Source organism: Lissotriton vulgaris, chromosome 4_1 (genome assembly GCF_964263255.1).
Source record: "Lissotriton vulgaris chromosome 4_1, aLisVul1.2, whole genome shotgun sequence".
Taxonomy (NCBI): Eukaryota; Metazoa; Chordata; class Amphibia; order Caudata; family Salamandridae; genus Lissotriton; species Lissotriton vulgaris.
The window spans coordinates 68,936,116-68,961,736 of NC_141691.1; the positions used below are offsets into that span (position 1 = coordinate 68,936,116).

The 25,621-nt window shown below is 47.4% G+C and overlaps 1 protein-coding gene across 1 annotated transcript in view; it reads left to right on the forward strand.

Moving 5' to 3' along the window:
- LOC147718384 (tumor necrosis factor ligand superfamily member 13B-like) overlaps window positions 1-25,621 on the forward strand; it is a 421,739-nt gene that overhangs the window by 224,184 nt on the left and 171,934 nt on the right. The gene's annotated exons all lie outside the window — the stretch shown is intronic.

Genomic DNA, 25,621 nt, shown 5'->3' on the forward strand with positions numbered 1-25,621 from the left:
AGGCTTCTGTCCAGGCTCTCGCTGTCTATCTATGCCATCGAGTTGTGACCAGGTATGTCCAAACTACAAAAAACAATTTGATGGACAGAATGTAGATCAATGTCTTACATTCACCCCAGTACAAGGATCTGGGCCTAAATCCATCGTTTTTTGCACTCCACACCACCCTGGGTTAGATAATGGCTTTATGCAAATTAGCTCTGACCCTGTGCCCCATGGGAACAGTCCAGTCCGAACTACAACAGCCATATCTTTCCCAGACCGGAATCAAGCATCCGAGGACCAGACCGGTTTCGAGGTAACACCTCTCATCAGCCCGGCTAGCTTGACTCCAGTGGTGTGGAGGCTCTGGGACCCACGTCTGAGCTACCCCAGTACACTCAGGGAGAAAATTACAAAAAACAATTTGATGGACAGAATGTAGATCAATGTCTTACATTCACCCCAGTACAAGGATCTGGGCCTAAATCCATCGTTTTTTGCACTCCAGACCACCCTGGGTTAGATAATGGCTTTATGCAAATCAGCTCTGACCCTGTGCCCCATGGGAACAGTCCAGTCCGAACTACAACAGCCATATCTTTCCCAGACCGGAATCAAGCATCCGAGGACCAGACCGGTTTCGAGGTAAACCGGTCCGGTCCTCGGATGCTTGATTCCGTTCTGGGAAGGACATGGCTTTTGTAGTTCGGACTGGACTGTTCCCATGGGGCACAGGGTCAGAGCTGATTTGCATATCGCCATTGTCTAACCCAGGGTGGTGTGGAGTGCAAAAAAACGATGGATTTGGGCACAGATCTTTGGACTGGGTTGAATGTGTGACATTGATCCACGTTCGGTCCATCACCTGTTTTGTTTGCAATTGCCGCCATAAGTGCGCTGGGGATGCTCAGACGGGGTCCCAGGCACTCCACACCACTGGAGTCAAGCTAGCCGGGCTGATGAGAGGTGTTACCTCGAAACCGGTCCGGTCCTCGGATGCTTGATTCCGTTCTGGGAAGGACATGGCTTTTGTAGTTCGGACTGGACTGTTCCCATGGGGCACAGGGTCAGAGCTGATTTGCATATCGCCATTGTCTAACCCAGGGTGGTGTGGAGTGCAAAAAAACGATGGATTTGGGCCCAGATCTTTGGACTGGGTTGAATGTGTGACATTGATCCACGTTTGGTCCATCACCTGTTTTGTTTGCAGGTATGTCCAAACAGCTCAAGGTGGTCGACTTTCCGGATTTGCTTCCACACATCAGCTGGCAGACATAACCCGAAAAACAAATTGATGTCAGCTAGGGTCATAATCGTTGAACCTAGGGCTGTACCTAGTTCAGTATAGAAGGCAGTGTGGTTTTTACGTAAATCGGGCAGAGATTTACGGAACGTCAGAATATCTTGCCAATCCCATGGTTGGTAGATCCAGTTATACACTACCCTCCCTCTAGCATCTTGGTGGTTGACGTCATTGTGTGTTCCCTGACCTCGTGGGGGGACCCAGTAGGGGGCAGCCTCTCTTATTGGCATCATGGTGCTAGCTTGTTCTATTCGTGGTTCGGTCGCTATAGGTGTCGTAGGTTTAGCTTCCAACCCTTGTTCAGTGAGGTCGCGGAAAACCTCAAGCGTTCGCGCAAGGAGGTCCGTCACATCACACTCGCCCTCATCCCCGATATCAACCTTTCTATACAGAGTTGTTAGGCTCTCGGGACCTTTGTCTCGATATCGGTCCTCATACGCATTTAGGGCATGATAACATAATCATACAACAAAATGCCGTCTGTGGCTCCCAGCATATGAGTTGAACATATCCTTGATGTGTTCCTCACTCTCCTTTCGTTCTACTAGTGTCCTTACTACCTTGTCAATCCCTGCTCGCTCGTCTTTGTTTAACCTGTTCGTTCTTGTGGAATCTGTCTTTCGGGCCTCAGGGTCATCTAACATTGTTGCTTGTGCTGTGTCTAGTACAAGGGGTTCAGCCGGCGCGGAGGCCAAGGGGACCGAAGCCCTGGTACTACTCTCTCCTGTGCTTGGGGGCAGCGGGTGCTGTGCTAAAGCTTGGGAAGGGGCATATGGAGGGGGCATGTAGATGATCGGAGGACCTAATAAAAGATCATCGTTGGCTCGCTGCTTTGAGGGTAATTCAGGATAGAGCGTAGAGGGTGTTCTAACAGGACACTGACTCGATGTTTAGGACTCTTGCTTCCGTTTGGCTTCCTCCCTCTCCTTTATTTCTTCTTCTAATTTTCTAGCAGCTAGGTGGGCTGCCTTTCGTAGTTCTTTCTCTAATCTTATTTTGTTTCTCTTTTTACGTTGTTCCGTTTCTTTGCACCACATGCCGAGACTATCAAGCATAGTGGGCGTTGCCTTGTTGTTACGAAGGGCTGTTTCTAGCGCGCTTATCTTATCTTCATCGAAGGATCCTATCAGTGGCCACTGACTTTTCTGATCCTTTTTTGTATATTTATGCCATAGTTTACTATAGGCTATGGCGATTAATCCATGCTTCATGAACATGTCCTTATTAGGGGTGCCTTCCAGTGGAGATGGATGGTTCATCTCTAATAAGCGGTCCGGGCTGAACCAACTACCAATCAGTGGGGAGAAGATAGGCATGACGGGTTACAAAGGGGACAAAAGTCTGCACTACCTATCTTTTCACTACTCGCAAAGACTAGACAGAATATTTCTATTCTTCGTTATTTGCGAGCAGAGAATACCTCAAAAGAACCAATATCGAACAGTCAATGTTCGGACAATCAAACAATCAAATGGGGAGAATAAATAGGCACGACGAGTTTCAAAGGGGACAAAAGTCTGCGTTACCTACTCTTCACTACCTGCAAAGGAAGAGAGAACCTGTTCTTCTCCGTTTGCAGACAGAGAATCTCCAGAGAACAATCCGCGAACAACAATGTTCGGGTCAAACAATCAATCAGTGGGGGAGAAAGATAGGCACGACGGGTTACAAAGGGGACAAAAGTCTGCGTTACCTACCCTTCACTACCTGCAAAGGAAGAGAGAATCTATTCTTCTCCGTTTGCAGACAGCGAATCTCCAAAAGAACCAACAATTCGAAGAGTAATACTAGTATTTTCCAAACAATCAAACAATCGTTTCGCAATTTGTCGTGTTACACGACCTTACCCGTACCGCATGGACAGTTTCTTGTATTCCGAATCCAGCGCCCGATCGTCCTCTATTCTCCGTGACTGTCGCTGCACTTCTGATGGTTCCCAGTCAGGCCCGTAGATCACTCGAGAGAGGTCTGTTCGGATCCAGTGAAGTTCGTATGATCGGCTGTCAGACGAGGGTCTATCAGACAGGAGCTCTCCCGATCGTTGCAGTCGTTCACTCTGTCGTCAGGACCTCTCCCACTGGATCCACGTGTCACTGATGGGCCCCACGTTTGGGACGCCAATTGTGGAAAAAGGTAGGGCTGATGTCGATCGAGAACCTTTTTCAGTATTGCCCGGCGCTAACCGCCTCTCATACCACTAGAATCTTTCAAACAAAGAGGCAGGCCCTGGAGACTGGAAGACAGGAAACAGAAGTTTTATTCTGATGGAGCAGAACACGTCAACTCAGACAACAGGGTATCTTCTCGAGGTGCTCTAACCACATCTCTGAGGCCTGTCCTCTTATTCACAAGTTTATTGCTTTATTGTATAAAACACATCTCTGTCAACACTTTGATGTACGGAAAGACATCCTCGGAATCCCCGCTTCAAGCCCGTTCCCACACACATTTACAGTAGAAGTCCCCACCCCGGTCACAACAGGTGATGATTGTCACGCAGCTGGGCATTCCGCCGATTCCCGGAATGCATGTGGTTGATCGGATCTCATGGGGTGGGGGCTTTGATCAGTTGGATCCTTTGATGGGGGAGCTTCCTACTGTATGGGGGCAATAAACAGCATCCGCAGGGCCAGGTGGTGGCCTGGGAACAAGCAGGACAATCGGGCACAGAGGAAAAGGGGTTTTTATTAAAGGATACGGGATCATGAAAGGAATGGAGGGAGGTGTCGAGCTGGGAACAGGATCGGGTTCCGAGGCAGGGTTGCGCTGGAGAGGGGTTTATGGCCCAAGCATGTGTGAGCGGGGGCTGTTAGCGCGCGGGGGATGCCCGCGAGGTGAGGAGAGAGAGAGAGAGACGCGCTGGCTACTGGCAGTGGGCAAAGAGGCCATGGCTTTTAAAATGGCTGCCGCTTACGCGCATGAATGAGCCTAAAAAGGGGAAAGATGGCGCCGATAATGTTGATGTCGCAAACTAGATTTTAACAACAACCCAAGCTATTGTTTGACCCGCTCACGTCCAAAAAAGGGCTCCGGAGCACACAAGATGCAGGAACCTCTCAAGCCAATTCAACGGCTGAACATGGCGCCACCTCGGTCACAGCCGACTTGCAGCAGATGATGCAGGAAATGAGGCAGGGCTTCGCCACCATAGTGGACAAAGTGGACAGGATGTCCTCCAGAATGGACGCCATGGTCCAAAAAATAGATGTGCACGAGGAACGCATCACTGCAACTGAACAACGCATATCTGACAACGATGATACCACGGCCTCCCATACGACGCAACTCTCGAGAATGGACAGTTTTCTACGAGTCATTGCGGCTAAAAACGAGGAGTTGGAAGCCCGCAGTCGCCGGAATAATATACGCGTCATAGGTGTGCCGGAGTCTACCAACACAGGTCGCATGGAGGAGTATGTGGAAAAAATACTCATAGCGGCGATCGGTCCAGACGCATTTTCCAAACAGTTCATTGTCGAAAGAGCAAATCGATCACTGGGGCCGCGGCCTAACCCTGGAGCAGCACCACGGCCTATCATCGCGCGTCTCCTTAACTATCGAGACCGAGACGCTGCACTGAAGGCAGCCCGCGCCAACCGCACCCTTACCTGTGATGGGGTCTACTTCTCTATCTATCCTGACTTCACCCCTGTGGTGCAAGAGCAGCGCCGAAAATTCCTGGAAGTAAAGAAAAAACTTTGTGCGCTACAGGTGGATTATGCACTATTATACCCCGCCAAACTTAGAGTGCCAAGCAGCACTTCTTTACAAACCCACAGCAGGTGGAAGACTTTGTGAAAACTTTGAAACGTGACCGCGCTGGTGACAGGCGTAATCGTGATCACAAGCAAGATGACTACCATTCGGCAAACGAATATGAGTAATGCTGATCACTTCCTGATTGGGCGATATTGCATTTCACTACTTTCCTCTCAGATCTACTGGAAGGCCTGCCGCAGATCGAGCCTCGATGGCCGCTTGGAGGTCATGGAGTGGACATTGGACTTCTGGTGGTAAAGTATTCCAGGCACCCACCCCCCCTACTACCCGATTGAGCCCCAATGTGGCCGTACAGGATGAGGGGCGAAGTGTGGGGGGTGGATTTGTGCGCAACTAGACTGCACCCCGAAGGGAATACCCCATTACACTTGTTGACTTTGATCCAAATGTTGGGTTGTTTTGGATTTGTTAAGGGTGGGGGGAGGGTTAGGGTTACTGGCAAGTTGGGGCTGCTTCAGTGGGTGGGGGGTGGATTTGCGATTCCTAGAGCGGCATGGCACTACGGTGCCCTTTTCTTTGCCTATTTTAAATTGCTGGTATTATTGCATGCTATTTTCTGCTTGCGATGCATGTTTTAGCACTTTCGTTGCATGGCACTTGTAGCAAATGATGCTTCTATCACACACGGGTACCGTTCCTGCGATAGAGTGAGGACCAGTGCATACTATGTTAAGTGGTGATGCTGGGAGGGGGGAGGTTTTGCCTGGCACAACGATATACTGACTTTTCTACACTACACATAATTTTGTTTACTGGGACCTTGCCATGTGGGGAGATTAGAAGGTGCTATCCTGCGCATGATTTGACGTGACCAATGGAGTCTATTGCATTTGCTTCTGTGCATGCTTCTTGGTCGCAAATGTTGAAGTTGTTATTCAATGGGGGAAGGGGGATTGTTTTGTTTCTTCACTATGTAACACTGTTTGATACGAAACCTACCAGAGAGTTGCTAAACCTTGACGCATCAGGACTTTGTAATAGTAAACGAGACGGAGGTCTCACAATGCAAGTTACACACACAAGCGTTAGGCTTTTACTGGGCACCGGGGTGCAGGCTTCACCACAGCACGGAGTGATGGATCGCGGCCCTGGCACGTGCTCCTCCACAAAATAAGACCGTATGCCACTGATGGGTGATACTGACCTTAATATCTTAACGTGGAATATACGAGGCCTGGGGGATCCCAGGAAGCCTAGACAGGTACTGGCATATCTAGATCGCCACTCAATTCACATAGCCTTCCTGCAGGAAACCCACTTTAGGAAGCAAACTACACACAGAAAAACAACTATTAAAGGAGGGTCAAGGGGAGTATATTTATAGACCGTCCAAGTTCAAAACCCCTATTAGAACTATAAAGAACAAAAAGAACTTGAAGGTCTGAAAAAAGAAGAAACTATGTCCTCAAGGTCTTCAATGAAAACAAACTACGCACTGAAATTGCACTGAACCAGTCCCAAGTGGTCAATAGACACTAAATGTACGGTAGAAATCCTATCAGCCCACCCTCTCGGCGGAGCCTCGTCATGTAGGACATCTAGAACCAAATAGGTGTATCCATGCCCAGATGAATTGGCTAGATATCACACTGTTATGGTTCACAAGATGGGAGTGTCCACGCCACTGGCGGTGCTGGTACAGTGCAGTGCAGTGAACAATGAGTGAGTGACATTAAAATGACGGTCAAGGCAAAAGAAAGATCCCTTTATTGTTATTCACCTGGACGTCATATTAAACAAGCATTGGAAATGCAATAGGTCTCGCATTAGGAAAGTTTGAGCTATTGGTATTGTAAATGACACTTTTTTTATTTATGTTTTGGTTTTGAAAGTAGCAAAATTAATAGCTTTGTCAGTTACAATGTCAATAGTTTTAACTATTGCAAATGTGACACCTATAGCATTTGTAATGCAATGTGTGTTGTATTTACGTGACTTAGATGTCTTGATATTACAAATAACAATGGCTTTTAATTTTGTAAATAATTAATACTTAAATAAAAGTAATTGTAATTTATAATGGCCATAGCTTAAACGTTTGTAAATAACTTTTGTGAAGATTATGTTCAGTGTATTTTATTGTGACAAAAATCCAAGAACATTGCATTTGCACCTACACACACACAGAGCCACACACATATAGATGTGGTGGTGGTGGTGGATGTGGTGGTGGTGGTGGTGATGGTGGATGTGGTGGTGATGGTGGTGGATGTGGGGGTGGATGTGGGGGTGGATGTGGTGGTGGATGTGGTGGTGGATGTGGTGGTGGAGGTGGTGGAGGTGGTGGATGTGGTGGTGATGTGGTGGATGTGGTGGTGATGGTGGATGTGGTGGTGGTGGATGTGGTGAAAGTGGTGGTGGATGCGGTGGTGGATGTGGTGGTGGAAGTGATGGTGGTGGATGCGGTGGTGGATGAGGTGGCGGATGAGGTGGTGGATGTGCTGGTGGATGTGGTGGTGGTGGATGCGGTGTTGGATGTGGTCAAGTCAAGTCAAGTCAAAACATTTATATAGCGCACTACATACCCAGAGGGTTTCAAGGCGCTTAGGAAGGGGAGTTGGATTATTTGTCAAATATCCAAGTTTTAAGCTGCTTTCTGAACGCTAGGTGATTCTGGGTGAGGCGAAGGTAAGCGGGGAGTGAGTTCCATGTTATGGCAGCCAGGTATGAGAAGGATCTGCCTCCCATGGTGGTCTTGTTGATGCGAGGTACAGTGGCGAAGGCTTGGCTGGAAGAGCGAAGTTGGCGGGAGGGGGTGTAGAAGGACAGTCGAGAGTTGAGGCAATCTGGTCCGATGTCGTAGAGTGATTTGTGTGCGTGGGTAAGCAGTCGGAAAGTGATCCTCTTATTGACGGGTAGCCAGTGGAGGTCTTTAAGGTGACCAGAGATGTGTTTGTTGCGTGGGATGTCTAATATGAGCCTGGCTGAGGCGTTTTGGATTCGTTGTAGTTTCTTCTGGAGTTTAGCGGTGGTACCTGCGTAGAGGGTGTTTCCGTAGTCCAGTCGGCTCGTGACTAGAGCGTGGGTGACTGTTTTCCTTGTTTCGGAGGGGATCCAGCGAAATGTTTTTCTGAGCATGCGAAGAATGTTAAAGCAGGAAGAGGATACGGCGCTGACTTGTCTGTTCATTGAGAGTGAAGAATCTAGGATGACGCCAAGGTTCCGTGCGTGGTCTGTCGGGATGGGTGCATTTCCGAGGGCTTCCGGCCACCAGGAGTCGTCCCATGCAGAGGGGGATTTACCTAAGATGAGGACTTCTGTTTTGTCTGAGTTCAGTTTCAGACGGCTTTGTTTCATCCATTCGGCGACTTCTTTCATTCCTTCGTGTAGGTTAGTTTTGGCGGTGCTGGGGTCCTTGGTGAGAGATAGGATCAGTTGAGTGTCATCTGCGTAAGAGATGATGTTGAGGTTGTGTTGGCGGACGATGGCCGCGAGGGGGCTCATGTGTACGTTGAAGAGGGTGGGACTGAGTGAGGATCCTTGTGGTACGCCGCAGATGATTTCAGAGGCCTCGGACTTGAATGGTGGGAGGCGGACTCTCTGGGTTCTTCCGGTGAGGAACGAGGTGATCCATTCCAGTGCCTTTCCTTGGATTCCGATGTTTCTGAGGCGTTGTAAAAGGGTGCTGTGGCAGACTGTGTCGAAGGCTGCAGAGAGGTCGAGGAGGATGAGGGCGACTGTGTCTCCATTGTCCAGTAGAGTTCGAATGTCGTCTGTTGCTGCGATGAGGGCGGTCTCAGTGCTGTGTTTGGCTCGGAAGCCGGATTGTGAGGGGTCGAGTGATTTGTTGGCTTCGAGGAAGGCGGCGAGCTGGTTGTTGACCGCTTTTTCGATGACTTTGGCCGGGAATGGAAGAAGCGAGATGGGGCGGTAGTTTTTGAGTTCGGTGGGGTCTGCTGTTGGTTTTTTCAGAAGGGCGGTGAGTTCAGCGTGTTTCCAATCTTCTGGGAAGGTAGCGGAGTTGAGGGAGCAGTTGATGACGTCTCGGAGGTGCGGAGCTATGACGGAGTCAGCTTTGTTGAAGATGTGGTGGGGGCATGGGTCTGTGGGGGATCCAGAGTGGATGGAATTCATCAGTCGGATGGTGTCCTCCGTGGAGATTGGGTTCCAGGCGTTAAGGGTGTTAACGGGGGGAAGACGGTCAGTTGATGGTAGGGTGGGTTGGTCTCCGGGTTGGTTGTCAAAGCTGTTGTGGATGTCAGCAATCTTATTGTGGAAAAAAGAGGCTAGGGAATCGCAGAGGGTTTGAGAGGGGGTGATGTCGTTGGAGTTGGCCGAGGGGTTGGAAAATTCCTTGACGATGTTGAAAAGTTCCTTGCTGTTGTGGGCGTTGTTGTCAAGTCGATCTTTGAATGCTGTTTTCTTGGCTTTTCGGATCAGTTGGTGGTGAGTACGGATGGCGCTTTTGAAGGCGTCCTTGTTGCTGGTGGATGGGTCTTTTTTCCAGGCCTTTTCAAGGGAGCGGCACAGTTTCTTGGATTTCTTGAGATCATCGTTGAACCATGAGGCCTTCTTGATGCCATGTTTGTGTTGACGTTTTTTCAGTGGTGCTAAGGTGTCGGCGGTGTTGGATAACCAAAGGGTGAGGTTGGAGGCGGCTTCGTTGGCGTTAGAAGAGAGGGCTGGGGAGGTTTGAAGGAGTGATGTGGAGATCTGCTCTGTGGTGATTTTGTTCCAGTTTCTTTGTAGAGTTGGTTGGAGGTGGATGATGGGTTTCGGCTTGTTGTAGGTGAAGTGAACGCAGCTGTGGTCAGTCCAGAGGAGATCTGTAGTGTGGCTGAAGGAGACATGGTTGCTGGAGGTGAAGATGGGGTCGAGAGTGTGACCTGCGATGTGGGTGGGGGAAGTGACCAGTTGTTTAAGTCCGAGGTTGGCGAGGTTGTCTAAGAGGGTGGCGGTGTTGCGGTCGTTGATCTTTTCAAGGTGGAAGTTGAGGTCTCCCAGAAGGATGTAGTCTTTGGAGGGGAGCGCGTGTGGGGTGATGAAGTCCGTGATGTCTTCACTGAATTTGCGCGGGGTCCTGGTGGTCTGTAGAGGAGGGTGCCTCTGAGTGTGGTCTTGGGGTCGATGTGGATCTGGAAGTGAAGGTGTTCGGAGTTGGCGAGGTTGGCATCAGAGCTGGTTGAGATGCGGATTGTTTTCTTATGGACGATAGCGATACCACCTCCTGTATGGTCGGTGCGGTCCTTGCGTGTGATCTTATAGTCATCAGGGATAGCAATGGTGATGTCTGGGGCGGAGGAAGCGTTCATCCATGTTTCTGTTAGGAAGGCGACGTCAGGAGAGATGGTGTCTAGTAGGTTCCAAAGGTCAATGGCGTGTCTGTGGACCGAGCGGGTGTTGAGAAGGATGCATTCTAGGTGGTTGGGGTCGGGAATCTGTGGTGTGGTCGTAGCGGGGATGTTGTCGGTGCCGCTAAATTTGCAGGAGAAGCAGGTGAACGGTCCATGGGTGTGTCCAGGAGCAGCTTGGACACAGTTGGGGGCGCGACCGGGGTTAAGGGCTAGGAGGGTGGCGGCATCGTAGGTAACGCGGGGGGGCTGGGCAGCGAGAGGGGCAGGGGGTCTGGCGCTGGGCGCGGTCCAGGCGCGGACGGGCGTAGACGGGCTTACCTTTGGCGCACCTTCGGCGTGGCCGAAGCGCGTGGACGCTGCGCGTGGGGGCATCAGGCATTTAATGGAGAGAGGAGGGGGCGGAGCGTGGGCGGGTCAGCTGGGAGGCGGTAGCGGGGAGGCGGGGCTGGGGAAAGCACAACAACAAAATGGTGGGAGGGGTAGGAATCGAAACCAGCACAGTGCAATGCCAGCTATGAAGGAATGCACTGAAAGCAGGTAAAGCGCTAAGGACTTAATACTGTTAGGAATAGGTAAAAAGCGCTACCAAATGCAGTTCTGTTCAAGCGCTCCCCAAATGAGCCAGACCCTAGCGCTATGAAATACACACGAAGGCTGAGTGCTAATATGAGGTGGTGGTGGTGGATGTAGTGGTGGATGTGGTGGTGGGGGATGCGGTGGAAGTGGTGGTGGATGTGGTGGTGGATGTGGTGGTGGATGTGGTGGTGGATGTGGTGGTGGTGGATGTAGTGGTGGTGGTGGATGTGGTGGTGGATGTGGCGGTGGATTTCATGGTGGATATGGAGGTGATGGTGGATGTGGTGGTGGATGTGGTGGTGGTGGATGTGATGGTGGATGTGGTTGTGATGGTGGATGCGGTGGTGGTGGTGGAAGTGATGGTGGTGGGTGTGGTGGATGTAGTGGTGGTGGATGCGGTGGTGGATGAGGTGGTGGATGAGGTGGTGGTGGATGTGGTGGTGGTGGATGCGGTGGTGGTGGTGGATGTGGTGGTGGTGGATGCGGTGGAAGTGGTGGATGTGGTAGTGGATGTGGTGGTGGATGCGGTGGATGTGGTGGTGGTGGTGGATGTGATGATGGATGTGGTTGTGATGGTGGATGCGGTGGTGGTGGTGGAAGTGATGGTGGTGGGTGTGGTGGATGTAGTGGTGGTGGATGCGGTGGTGGATGCGGTGGTGGATGAGGTGGTGGATGAGGTGGTGGTGGATGTGGTGGTGGATGTGGCGGTGGTGGATGTGGTGGTGGTGGTGGATGTGGTGGTGGTGGATGCGGTGGAAGTGGTGGATGTGGTGGTGGATGTGGTGGTGGATGCGGTGGATGTGGTGGTGGTGGTGGATGTGATGGTGGATGTGGTGGTGGATGTGGTGGTGGTGGTGGTGGATGTGGCGGTGGATGTGGCGGTGGATTTCATGGTGGATATGGAGGTGATGGTGGATGTGGTGGTGGATGCGGTGGTGGTGGTGGATGTGATGGTGGATGTGATGGTGGATGTGGTTGTGATGGTGGATGCGGTGGTGGTGGTGGAAGTGATGGTGGTGGGTGTGGTGGATGTAGTGGTGGTGGATGCGGTGGTGGATGAGGTGGTGGATGAGGTGGTGGTGGATGTGGTGGTGGATGTGGTGGTGGATGTGGTGGTGGATGCAGTGGTGGATGTGGTGGTGGGGGTGGATGTGGTGGTGGTGGATGCGGTGGAAGTGGTGGTGGATGTGGTGGTGGATGCGGTGGATGTGGTGGTGGTGGTGGATGTGATGGTGAATGTGATGGTGGATGTGGTGGTGATGGTGGATGTGGTGGTGGATGTGGTGGTGGATGTGGTGGATGCGGTGGTGGTGGTTGTAGTGGATGTGGTGGTGGATGCAGTGGTGGTGGGTGTGGTGGTGGTGCTGCATGCGGTGGTGGTCGATGCGGTGGTGGTGGATGTGGTGGTGGATGTGGTGGTGGTGGATGTGGTGGATGTGGTGGTGGATGTGGCGGTGGATGTCATGGTGGATGTGGAGGTGATGGTGGATGTGATGGTGGATGTGGTGGTGGTGGGGGTGGTGGATGTGATGGTGGATGTGGTGGTGATGGTGGATGTGGTGGTGATGTGGTGAAAGTGGTGGTGGATGTGGTGGTGGTGGATGCGGTGGTGGATGAGGTGGTGGATGAGGTGGTGGATGTGGTGGTGGATGTGGTGGTGGTGGATGTGGGGGTGGTGGATGCAGTGGTGGTGGATGTGGTGGTGGTGGATGTGGAGGTGGTGGATGTGGAGGAAGTGGTGGATGTGGTGGTGGATGTGGTGGTGGTGGTGGTGGATGCGGTGGATGTGGGGGTGGTGGTGGATGTGGTGGTGGTGGGTGTGGTGGTGGTGGATGTGGTGGTGGATGTGGCGGTGGTGGATGTGGCGGTGGTGGATGTGGTGGTGGTGGATGTGGTGGTGGATGTGGTGGTGGATGTGGCGGTGGATGTTATGGTGGATGTTGATGTGATGGTGGATGTGGTGGTGGTGGATGCGGTGGTGAAGTGGTGGTGGATGTGGTGGTGGATGTGGTGGTGATGGTGGATGTGTTGGTGATTGTCGTGGTGATGGTTGATGTGGTTGTGGATGTGATGGTTGATGTGGTGGTGGATGCGGTGGATGTGGTGGTGGTGGATGCGGTGGATGTGGTGGATGCGGTGGTGGATGCGGTGGTGGTTGTAGTGGATGTGGTGGTGGGTGTGGTGGTGGATGCGGTGGTGGTGGATGTGGCGGTGGTGGATGTGGTGGTGGTGGATGTGGTGGTGGATGCAGTGGCGGTGGATGTGATGGTGGATGTGGTGGTGGTGGATGCGGTGGTGAAGTGGTGGTGAAGTGGTGGTGGATGTGGTGGTGGTGGATGTGGTGGTGGATGTGGTGGTGGATGTGGTGGTGGATGTGGTGGTGGATGTGGTGGTGATGGTGGATGTGGTGGTGATTCTGGTGGTGATGGTTGATGTGGTGGTGGATATGGTGGTGGATGCGGTGGATGTGGTGGTGGTGGATGCGGTGGTGGTGGTGGATGCGGTGGTGGTTGTAGTGGATGTGGTGGTGGGTGTGGTGGTGGATGCGGTGGTGGTGGATGTGGTGGTGGTGGATGCGGTGGTGGATGAGGTGGTGGATGAGGTGGTGGATGTGGTGGTGGTGGATGTGGTGGTGGTGGATGTGGTGGTGGTGGTGGATGTGTTGGTGGTGGATGCGGTGGATGTGGTGGTGGATGTGGTGGTGGATGTGGCGGTGGTGGATGTGGCGGTGGTGGTGGATGTGGCGGTGGTGGATGTGGTGGTGGTGGATGTGGTGGTGGATATCACTGCACTGGGCTGATATGATCTTTGACAAAAAGTATTTTTCATTTCTTCTCTCCTAAGCCTGGACTTTAAGGTGACCCTATGGTGGCATATAATGCTAAGCACATAACCAATTTAGCATACATTCCATAGCACAACATAGTAAAACATACCACAACACTTTAAATATGTATTTGTATGTGGTCGCTGCACATCCTGTTTTTTTTGTTTTATTATTTTAGAGTTTACTAATGTTATTGTATTTAATTATCAAACACAAATTATCTAGAAAAGAGGGCCTGATTTTCCTTTGTTTTAACTTTAAGATAGCTCAACGGGTTAAACACATTAGCTGAGACTGACGTTTTGCTATTAATTAACAGGTTCCCCGACATTATTAATGCAGCCTAAGCCATTCATCCTTCTGAGGTACGTAACTTTCATTGGCAGTGTTCTCTACATGAATACGCAGTTTGACAGAATGGGTCTATCATGTGAACTGTGGAACATTATGGAGAGGTGATTATTACTTGAAGCAAAAATACAGCCAATCACAGCAAAATGACTGCTACTGGCTAAACTGCTGTGACGTTTCTTTAGTTCCAAACAAGGAATCACGAGAGAGATTTGTTAACAAAAAAAATTTGAAAAGAAATAGAACAGTGGAAGCAAACAAGGCATCCAATTTTTTAAATCCTGAACAGAGACAGTAACGTATTCATTGTGTAATAACGTATTCATTGTGTAAGAGAAAAGACAGTCCGAAAACAAAACGAAATACAAACCTACAGACAGCACAGATAAGACAAGACGGAGGGCATTGCTGTGGGGTGGGGGAGGAGAAATGCGACACGCGGCATGAGGGTGTGAAGCAGCAGGGGCCTGAGACGCGGCCGCCTTTGATGTGGTAATGCGAGGCAAGCGGCTGGTGGCATCGTGCACGCGCTTTCACATGCACTGGAAGAAATCGCCTGGGAATCGGCTGATCTCGGTCAGCTCTGGTTAAGTGCCTATATATCGAGCTCCCGCTCTCAATGCGCATGCGCATTGAGATAGGTCGCTCGACCTAAAAAGGGTGCAAAACAGTGTGAGAAAATCACTGTCTACTTTGCTGTGTGGTTGATAAGGCCAACATGTTTCTGCCATCAGGTGAAACTACACCGGCATTATTCAGGGCCACTAGTATAAAAATGCTTCTGCAAAGATACACTCTATTGATAGTGCAAAGAAAAAGTGAAGTGTCAGACCAAAATAAGTCTGTCAACTGTAAATGTGGTCAATTGGACCATCCTACCGTATCCTCTTGAACCATGTGCTGATAGAGGATGCAATCCCTGCAAACAAAGACAGAGAAAAATAAACCTACTATTTGTTGTTCTCTAAACATGACAGACTACCAGGGGCAGTCAACCCTGGAAAAGACTATCATATCATACAATGAAGACCAAACAAGACTCAGCTAGGCCAGTCAAATCTGTGACGGCCGATTGAATAATACAGGTTCCACATAGGGTAAACCACAGAGAATTCTGAATAAAGATTAAACAAATAAATAGACTTACCCGGCAATGTGTGGGAGTCAAGCCTCAACTCACCCGGCAATGGCTCGGAGAATGAGGCCCCGCTCTATGCACAAAGAAAATGAATAAATATACAGATAGACTGTCAGCGATCTGATCATTGTCCTCAACCATTAGTATGTATTCACAGTTGTGCATGCAAACGCTTGGTTGTAAGTTGCCCACAATGATCACAGTGCCATGGAGAAAAAAGGTAGGTATAGCATCAAATATTGAAAGTGAAGGTAGGTTATAACTGACAAGGAAGATGGAATGTTCATAGCATTAGATCCCTCATGATGTCAACAAGCATTTTCAACGCTAAAACTATCTCGATATTCTGTTTGAAATACAGTACACAATTGACTGAAATGAGGGAGAGAGATGGCTCAGCTGACTATATGCTTCAGCCTATGCTTCAGGGATAGTCTACCCTGATACTAACTAGTATAAAGGTAACCCCTCTAAGGAAGTATGTACAAGCCAGAGCGCCGAACCGGCCAAACGAACAGCTCCAATGAATGCCCACAGACAGAAGTAAAGCGAAATCGAGCCAGCGTGTGGCAGATAGCGTCGCAGTGACTCACCTCTCCGTCGGTGAATGTCTGACATAATATCGACAGACAGAATATCGAAATACAAAAATATCGGCACAAAAATATCGACATCAAAAATATCGGAATCATATCTTCATAAAGGTAAGTACAAAAATATCGAAAAAATAATATCGTAGTACAAAAATATCGGAATTAAAAATATCGTTTTTTTAAATGTATTAATAATAATGTAAAAATAATTTTAAAATACATATAATTTTACAAATATTAAATAAAAATATTAAAACAAAATTAAAACTAATACATATACATTTAAAATAAATAAAACACTTAATAATTTAATGTAATTTTATTTTTTTTAATGTTATTTAATTGATTTAATGTAATATTTTTTTGTTTTTACCCTGTACGCCTGTACCCCAAAAACCCAAAACTGACCCTGAACCCTAAAAATATCCCTGTACCCCAAAAACCCAAAACTGACCCTGAACCCTAAAAATACCCCTTTACCCAAAAACTGAAAACTGACCCTGAACCCTAAAAATACCCCTTTACCCAAAAACTGAAAACTGACCCTGAACCCTAAAAATACCCCTTTACCCAAGAACTGAAAACTGACCCTTATCACTAAAAATACCCCTTTACCCAAAAACTGAAAACTGACCCTGAACCCTAAAAATACCCCTTTACCCAAAAACTGAAAACTGACCCTGAATCCTAAAAATACCCCTTTACCCAAGAACTGAAAACTGACCCTGAACCCTAAACATACCCCTTTACCCAAAAACTGAAAACTGACCCTGAACCCTAAAAATACCCCTTTACCCAAAAACTGAAAACTGACCCAGAACCCTAAAAATACCCCTTTACCCAAGAACTGAAAACTGACCCTGAACCCTAAAAATACCCCTTTACCCAAAAACTGAAAACTGACCCTGAACCCTAAAAATACCCCTTTACCCAAAAACTGAAAACTGACCCTGAACCCTAAAAATACTCCTTTACCCAAAATTAATTAATATTATTTAATTACCAATTAATTATTAATTAACAATAACAATAAAGTAAATATATTAGCACATTAGCTGTAATTAATTTAATTTAATAATTAATATTATTTTTCTCAATTAATTAATTAAGAATAACAAAAAATTATATATAAAAAAATTACTATAATTAATGTAATTAACTAATTAATATTAACTAATTACCAACTAATTAATAATTAAAAATATGTACACAATTATATTAATTAATTAACTAATTAATATAAATTAATTACCAATTAATTATTAATTAAAATATGTACAATCATATATTAATTAATTAATTATTATTAAATTACTTCCCACCCTATTCCCCTATAAACCCATAACCCGCTACAGAACATATTTATCAATTAATCAATTAATTAAAATTAATTTAAAATTTCTCAATTAATTAATTAATAATTCCTACTAATTAATAATTAATTTAACATAATTAAATTACTTCCCACGCTATTCCCCTATAAACCCACAACCCGCTACAGTAGTAAAAGACAATATTTAATTAAATTACATTAAAAATAAATAATAAAACATAATAAATAGAATATAATATACACAAAATTTATTTAAAAATTGATATTAGTAACATCGAAGTTATTTATTTCGATATTATCGACATCGATATTTAAAACTTCGATATTACTGATATCATACTAATATCGATATTAAGACTGTCGATATTACTTACCTTCGATATTTTGTCCCATCGATATTTAAACTTCGATATTATTGTATATCGAAATTTAAAACTCGATATTTTGTCTGTGTACCCCGTCGGTACCTCTCGGCAAAAACCAAAGCCGAAGGGGAGGCAACGAGGAGAGGTGAGAGGCGCATTTAAATACCTTCCGTAATTGGTGGAGGGTCCGTTCATTCGGCTCACCTGGTAGGCCAATGCCGGTCCTCCAATGCGGGAATCCTAACCAATGCGCATGCGCGCCGGTGAACGACTCGTGTTATCAACGTGGTTCGGAACCGGAGCATGCGCTGAGCTGAAATGTAAGCGCTCTCAGCATGCGCGGAAGTCTCCATCCTCGGGGATAATAGCGCATGCGTGTTGCTTATTGTGTGTTTGTTTATACATGGTGCATGCGCGTTCTAAGCTAGTGTTTAGCCAAAAATTGGCGCTTGCGAGAAAAGACAAAAGTCATGAACAGATGCTTCTACAACATAATAGACCAGCATTTGACTAGTGTCTGCACCTGTGATGGTGCGAACGGGAACACGGGGCACTGCAGGACCAGTTTCGCACATGATCAAAGGATTGTTACAAGTATAGTAGATAGCAATCTCGAAATTGAGATGTAGATGGATGCATATCTTAGTCGCTAATGTATGTAAAGCCACATAGGTGTGGGGCACTACAGAAATAACTGATCATGTAGGCAAAACCTAGACACATGTAAAAACAACAATGGTATAAAGTGTCTAATATGGACTAAATGAAGGTGGGACCATCTCGTGTGTGTATTATATCTGCCAAAGTCCAATCATGGGGTAAGACTGGCATAGAGAGATGTTTTGTTAAGCAGGCTATGGGTAGTATTGCTCATTATGCATAGGTGGTCCTAGGTGGTATTAAAGACAACAAGCCATACAGTAATGATTCAGATTCCAGTAAATGGAAAATATGTTATGGCCAGTAACCCAGAGGATAAGTGTGCTGTTCATATGGACACCCATGGGATATTGTCATTCAACCCTGCCACATCAGTTTTTAATGTGAAAATCCAGCGTTGTTCCTTGATGAACAAAAACCGTGAAACATCTGTGATGTGTGCAGGGATGAAAGGTTGTTCCAGGACCACCCACCTCAAATCGTCTGCTTTATGTTTCTTAGCTAGAAAGTGATTCGTTAGGCAGGTAGACTGTTTATTGCAACGTATCGTGCTCTTGTGTTCACTAATACGTAATTTAACTTTTCTGGTGGTATGTCCGATGTATGCTAGACCACAAGGGCACGTGATCATATAGATCAATTTCTCAGAGTTGCAATTAGTGTGGTTGATCAGTCTCCATGGTCTGGATGCTCCAATGTCAATAGAAAGGGTCTTCTGAGTCTGGGGGCATACGGTGCAACCACCGCAAGGGTAATGCCCCCGGACCGGAGCAGTATTCCAAATGGTGTCAAGAGTAGTAGTGGTATCTCTTCTCTGGGTCTTAGGCCTGGTATGAACCAGACTATCCCTGATACACGGCCCTCTTTTGAAGGCAAACAAGGGCCTGGGTATTTCTCCAGATGCTGTGTTCAGGATCTTCCAGTGTTTCAGCACCGTTTTTTTGACCACATTAGATAGGGTACTGAAAGTATGTACCATCGTGATCCTATCAGAAGGCATCTTACTGTGTCGATGTTCTCCATGGCACTGTGATCATTGTGGGCAACCTACAACCAAGCGTTTGCATGCACAACTGTGAATACATACTAATGGTTGAGGACACTGATCAGATCGCTGACAGTCTATCTGTATATTTATTCATTTTCTTTGTGCATAGAGCGGGGCCTCATTCTCCGAGCCGTTGCCGGGTGAGGTGAGGCTTGACTCCCACACATTGCTGGGTAAGTCTATTTATTTGTTTAATCTTTATTCAGAATTCTCTGTGGTTTACCCTATGTGCAACCTGTATTAATCAATCGGCCGTCACAGATTTGACTGACCTAGCTGAGTCTTGTTTGGTCTTCATTGCATGATATGATAGTCTTTTCCAGGGTTGACCGCCCCTGGTAGTCTGTCATGTTTAGAGAACAACAAATAGTAGTTTTATTTTTCTCTGTCTTTGTTTGCAGGGACTGCATCCTCTATCAGCACATGGTTCAAGAGGATACGGTAGGATGGTCCAATTGTCCACATTTACTGTTGACAGACTTATTTTGGTCTGACACTTCACTTTTTCTTTGCACTATCAATAGAGTGTATCTTTGCAGTAGCATTTTTATACTAGTGGCCCTGAAGAATGCCGGTGTAGTTTCACCTGATGGCAGAAACATGTTGGCCTTATCAACCACACAGCAAAGTAGACAGTGATTTTGTCACACTGTTTTGCACCCTTTTTTAATATGACGTCCAGGTGAATAACAATAAAGGGATCTTTCTTTTGCCTTGACCGTCATTTTAATGTCACTCATTCATTTTTCACTGCACTGCATTGTACCAGCACCGCCAGTGGCGTGGACACTCCCATCTTGTGAACCATAACAGTGTGATATCTAGCCAATTCATCTGGGCATGGATACACCTATTTGGTTCTAGATGTCCTACATGACGAGGCTCCGCCAAAAGGGTGGGCTGATAGGATTTCTACCGTACATTTAGTGTCTATTGACCACTTGGGACTGGTTCAGTGCAATATCAGTGCGTAGTTTGTTTTCATTGAAGACCTTGAGGACTTAGGGCCCGATGTAGGTAAATCCCATTTACCGATTTTGAAATACCGAATTTTACCGATTCGGTATTTCAAAATCGGTAAATGGGATGTAGGTCCCAACATCTGGAATAGTTACCGATTCCTTACAAATTCGGTATTTACCGATTCGGTAAATACCGAATCGGTATTTGCTATTGAATCCTATGGGCCTTTGAAGCCCATAGGATTAAAGTCAAATACCGAATCGGTATTTACCGAATCGGTAAATACCGAATTTGGCAAGGGTGCAGGGGGTGTCACTTTGACACCCTCTAGCACCCCCAAAACGGGCATGTGTGCAATGTGGCACACAGACATGCCCTAAGGGCACGTCTGTCTGCCACATGGCACATGTGTACATGCACAGATGTGCATGTACACAGGAATCAGTATTTTACCATGGATTTGTATTCCATGGTAAAATACCGATTCTGTAAGCCATGTGCTGATGGAACATTGGCTACCTACATTGCATTTTCGGTAATTTTACCGAATCGCTATCATTACCGAATCGGTAAATATTACCGATTCGGTAAATTTACCGATTCGGTAATGATAACGATTCGGTAAAATTACCAAAAATGTGCCCCTACATCTCGACAGCCCTTTACCGATCGGAAACGGCCGAAAATCGGTATTTTCGGCCGATTCCGATCGGTAAAGGGCTACCTACATCGGGCCCTAAGTTTCTTCTTTTTTCAGACCTTCAAGTTCTTTTTGTTCTTTATAGCAAACTACACACACCTTTGCCAGCCGGTGGGCAGCCCACACTGTGTTCTCGTCTTTTTTAACATATGCTAGAGGTACAGCAATCTTAGTGAAAAAGGGCGTACCCTTTGCTATTGCTGGGACCAAGATCGACTCTCAGGGGCGATACTGCATGATGTGGGGCAGGCTGGGGCATATGGCAGTCACATTGATATGTTGCTATGGTCCTAACATTAATGACCCGAATTTCTTCACTGAGTTGTGGGCGGCAATTATGGGAACAGGGCACCATCACATTATTTGGGGAGGAGACTTTAATACCTCATTAGATCCCACCTTGGATAGATCACACCCTGCCCCTCAACATTACACTAAGGAGCGTACGGAATTACGTGCTACACTCACTGATCATAGCCTGATGGACGCCTGGAGGCGCCTGCACGTTGATACGCGGGAGGGCACACACTTCACTGCCCAGGCGCGCTCATGGGCCAGACTTGACTATATTTTCCTAACATCATTACTCTACACCTCACTTACCAATGCACAACACCTCCCCAGGACTTATTCCGATCACTCCCCTGTGAATATTACACTGCGCTCAAGGGACCTAGGGCCACCCATGACAGCTTGGCGGATGCAGCCTATGATGTTATTGGACATCACATTTCAGGAAGAACTTAGGGAGGAATGTTTAGATTTTTTCTGGAGGAATAAAGATTCAGTTAGAGATGTGGTAACTATTTGGGATGCATTCAAGGTGACGCTCAGAGGGATATGCATCGCTAAGGGTGCCGGTGTCTTGAAGGCTATTATTGCCCGGGTAAGAGCACTTGAGAAAGACCTTAAATTATTGGAAGCTACACTAGCTACTGCTCCCACTGAGGCTACACTCTTACAGGTGCGGGATAAGATTTCTGAATACACTACTGAGGCTGCAAAGGAATCGAACTTTAGAGGTAAATACTGGACCGCACGCCGTTATGTCGAGGGCGAGAGACCGGTAAAGGCCTTGGCCTCCACGATCAGGCTGACTCGCACACCTAATATCATACTTGAACTCGAAAACCCCGATGGGCTGGTGGTTCAAGACACTACACAAATCCTCAATTCCTTCGTGTCACATTATAGTACATATATGAGTCCTCTAGAGTGGGAGCACTTCGGTTGCAGGACTATCTAGCTGACGTCTCCCTCGGATGGCTGAGTGATGCCCAGAGGGCCTTCCTTAGTGCGCCATTTGAACTGGACGAGGTTCGGGAGGCAATTATGGGCATGAGGTCAGGGAAAGCCACCGGGTTGGACGGTATTCTGATAGAGTTTTATAAAACTTATATTGACTTTATGGCCCCAGTGTTACGGGAGGTTTATGAGGACGCCCTGGAGGTAGGCCATCTACCACCGTCTATGAGAGTTGCGCTCATCACTTTGCTACTCAAACCCTGCAAACCTGCGACTAAATGTGACTCCTATCGCCCACTCTCATTACTCAATTGCGATGTTAAGGTGCTTGCTAAACTTATTGCTAACCGTATCAGTCTTCTCCTTCCCACCCTGATACTGCCTTACCAATCCGGATTTGTGCCTGGAAGGGCAACCTCACATAATCTGCAAACCTTTTTCTCGGTTCTTAATTCAGTGCATGAAGATCTGCCAATGGCGGCGGTCTTCCTCGACGCCACCAAGGCGTTTGACTCCCTCGAATGGGATTATGTTTTTCGGGTTTTGGAGAGAATGGGGTTTCCTTTGATCTTTATCTCCTGGATCCGGCTTCTTTACGAACGGCCCATTGCCAGAGTACTCATCAACGGCAGATTGTCTGAAGAATTCCCCATCACCCGGGGAACCAGGCAGGGATGCCCCCTCTCACCTCTTTTATTCGCGATAGCCACGGAACCCCTTGCTGCCAAATTGCGCCAACATCATAATGACAGGGCGCTGCGATGCTTTCAACGGCAAATATTGATATCAATGTATGCGGATGACATCACTTTGTACATACGAGCTCCACTCGAAAATTTAAACCCCGTTCTTAGAGAATTAAGACAGTTTGGGAGGCTCTCGGGTGTCCAGATTAACTGGGGTAAATCTTGCAATTCCCGCTCACAACCTCCACAGCATGATTTGACTTAGACTATCCCGTTTCCTGGAGTGACGGGGATTTCAAATATTTAGGCATACACATTGAGAAAGACAGGGATGAACTACTTCGCGCCAACTACGGTACTACTATGAATCGCATCACAGACAACGTTGCACGTTGGATTACCCTGCCCCTTTCTATGGCAGGTAGAACATCCTTGATTAAGATGGTGATCCTCCCACAACTTCTATAACTTTTTTTGAATATCCCGTTTTACCCGGGAAAATCCTTTTTCCAACAGCTTCGATCGGAACTCATAAAGCTCATATGGGGCGGTAAATCCCAGCGGATAAGATGGGACACTTTGACTTGACCTTATTCTCAGGGTGGCTTTGGAGTACCTGACTTCGAGCTATATTATCAGGCAGCACAGGCTCATTATGCATACTACTGGGTGCATCAGCCCAGATATATGCCTCAGCTAGCCGCTGAGCACTGGTTGGCCCATCCTATTCCTATAGAAGGCACTCTCTACTCTGTGGTACCTGGCAGGGATAAAACACCTACAACAGTGATGAGCACGGTCACGGCATGGTCTCGACTGACTACTAGTCTTGGAGCTACAATGCTCTATGCGCCGCTGCTACCGCTGGCATATCATCCAAATATGCCCTTATTGCAGGAAGGGGGGTTTCGCACATTACTCCACAAGATTCATGTGAAAACTTGGGGTGACCTATACCACGACGGCATGTTTCGCTCCATGGAACACTTATATGAAGGCATACGACCGTCCCCACTTGACATGTTTTTCTATATTAGGCTCCGTCAAGGGCTTAAAGCGTTAACGCCTGACTTTCCTGCCGAACCTGATGCCTTAGTTCCTCTGCAGCTTATACTCCAAACTGATAGTCCGTGCAAACTAGTGTCAAATATTTACAGGACGGTGCATACACAAATAGACTATCAGCCTTTGATAGCTCGACGGAAATGGGACCTGGAACTCAAAAGCCCCCTCACAGACAAACAGTGGACGCTCTGCCTTCACGCATATCTGCGAGCAGCCGGCATAGAATCATACACTATAAATTCCTACATAGGATGTATTATACCCCTGCCCGTATGTGTCGACTACAGCTCCGCACTACTGACAATTGCGACAGGTGCCGGGCTCCCGGGGCTGACTTCCTACATCTTGCCTGGGCATGCGAATCGGTCCAACTCTATTGGGCTAAAGTACTTGCGGCACTGTCCAAAATGATTAACACTGTGATCACCCCATCCCCTGTACTGACACTGTTGGGGTACGTGAAGCCCCTACAGGCGGCACACCGCAAATTTGTTGCTTTGGCTCTCCTAGTGGCGAAAAGGAGGGTCGCCTGTCGATGGGGCAGGGCCCCAAAATTCAAGGAATGGCTACATGACTTATAATATTGCCAGGTACAACTGAACACATATTCTGATTTATTACCTACTGCTTCACGGCCCAGTGATATAAGGGCCCCTTTGAGGTGTTACCTTTCCCAAGTACAAGCTGACAATGCAGAGGGAACCTTGGGCTAATTCCTCCCCTCTTCCCCCCCCCACCTCGGCGTTTCCGCTAGATACTCTCCAGCCACAGGCACAGATATTGGATGGTAAGGCACTGCCCGAGATTTTGTTAAGTGCAATGAACAGCCCCTGGGAGGGGAAATGAGGATATTATGTGTAATTAATACACCTTCTCGCCGTGAGGCCTACTCCTTGATTCTTGTTGCTAGAGGCGCTATCAGTTGTGCACGGTTAATGGCACTGTGGAAGTATTTTTTGTGGGAAATAATTGAATAGATTGCCCTCTGGAGGATTGTATGCCTTGATTATTGCATTATTGAAATAACTGTCTCTACTATTGTATGACCGTGCTGTGCTAAGTACTCAGGTGTCCTATATTTTGTATAACTATTGTACTATTACTTGATGTGTAACTGTGCTGCACTCCTTGATGAAGGTTATCGATGTAAAATCCAAAAATAAAGTTTAAAAAAAAATGAATCATCTCTGGGACGGTGGGTTTCACGTACCTTACTTTTAACAAGGGAGATACAGTACCCATTGCTTACAAGTCACACTTGTACACTTCGGCTGAAATGCGATTTTCCACTGTGGAGAAAGTTTTGACGGCTGTGCAGATGGCGATTCTTAAGGAACGAGCTCTGTCACAGGGAAAACGCATGTTGGTTGTTACCCTGTGTCCTGCTTTGGAAGCAGTTACGAAAGCCAGTGTACCTAATTCTAAAGCTTTGGATACAGTGGGCTGCATCATTGACGTCTCCGGATGCCACGTTCATTTTTGATGCCTCCTTACGGTCGCAAGAGTTTTTGCAATATGAGTTGGTTCATCCTGCTCCTTTGGCTATGCGGCCTTTGAAGGATTTCCATTGCATCATATACACCGACGGTTCGGCGCAAGTTGCACATGGTTCTAAACACGCCATTGTGGTAGGTGCCATGGTGAACGATGAGTTCAAGTCCAGGGTCGTGCATACACAGACTCTAGGGGACTGCACCGCACAATTGGCAGAG